Here is a 1,237-nt window from a genome sequence, read left to right on the forward strand (position 1 = left end):
ACAAAGGCCTTGAACCTGGTCCGCTGGCCAGCACGTGTCTGCTTCTGCACTGGCATGATTTTCAACACCTCATCCTTGAGGGACATGCCCAGGAAGAAATCGATGATCTCAGATTCCTTGATGGGCAGGGAGAAGAGATAAATCTCCTCCAATGATTTCATCTTCATATCTTTCACCAGGCGGCCCAATTTGGTGACGGGGAGCCACTCCTTGTCCTCTGCTTTGGCCTCCTCGAGCTCCGCGGCCCCTCCCACGGCCCCGTCCACGGCCGCGGCCCCGACCCCGCAGACCGCTACCGAAGCCTCCGCGGAAACTGCCACCCGCTCCCATCCCAGGGCCCCCAGGGCCTCCCGCTGCACCGGCGTCATCCGCCATTTGGTGTTTTCTCAGAAAAGTGATTACTGCATTTGTAAAGTTTCTGAACCATTTTGAAATTCCTTTGGGTGAAAAATTATTTTTAAATGAAATATGTGAGAAATTAAAGGAGTAAATTAATTTAATCCCATATGTTTCCTTTTATGGCCATGGACGAGGTATAGATTAATTCATCCTTGTTGAGTGTTTAGACCTGAATGTTGATGTTACTTGACGTTAATCAGAAGTAGTAAGGAAAGTAGCTCAATGCTTGAAGAGTAAGCACTATGTTAATACAAAGTTCAAATTCAAGTATGTCAGAAATTAGGAGGATGCAGGAAAAGGGCAAGGTTCCAATCTGTTGTTCATAGGGTCTCTATAATGCCTAGTCTACTTGAGGGCATTTAACAACAGCAATCTAGCAAAAATCTTTAACTTCAAATCCAATCCTGATCATTAACTCTAAATCACCTTTGAAAATACTTGGAGTTTTGTACAAGGCCTTCTTCATTTTGGCAAACATCAGCCCCATTTTCTTAGTCTTTCTATTTGTGCTAACCAACCTCCTGTCTCAATCTCCTCCATTCTGAACTTAAGGTCTCAAGACACAGACATATTTTCCCCTAATGCTAAAATAATGCTCCACTTCCTCTACCATAACTTAGTCTCATAGAGAAGAGAACAAAGGGGAACGTCAATTTTGCTGATGGGGTTTATTTACCTCTTCCTCACAGCTCATTCAAATTAGTATTTGTGTGAATTTATTTGCATGTACCCTTGCTTTTGGTCTTCTAATAATGTCTTTTTTGTTAAGACGGACCAGGAGGCAAAGATTCAGCCAAATCTGCTCAGAATCTCAGTTCTCGTGTGATGATTTTTATTT

General features: G+C 43.2%; 1 pseudogene; it reads right to left on the reverse strand.

Annotated features, from left to right (window-relative positions):
- LOC102870916 overlaps nt 1–368 on the reverse strand; it is a 15,402-nt pseudogene extending 15,034 nt beyond the window's left edge.
- Nucleotides 369–1,237: the final 869 nt, after the last annotated feature.

Source organism: Elephantulus edwardii, unplaced genomic scaffold (genome assembly GCF_000299155.1).
Source record: "Elephantulus edwardii isolate Elephantulus edwardi_28Jun2011 unplaced genomic scaffold, EleEdw1.0 scaffold00040, whole genome shotgun sequence".
NCBI lineage: Eukaryota > Metazoa > Chordata > Mammalia > Macroscelidea > Macroscelididae > Elephantulus > Elephantulus edwardii.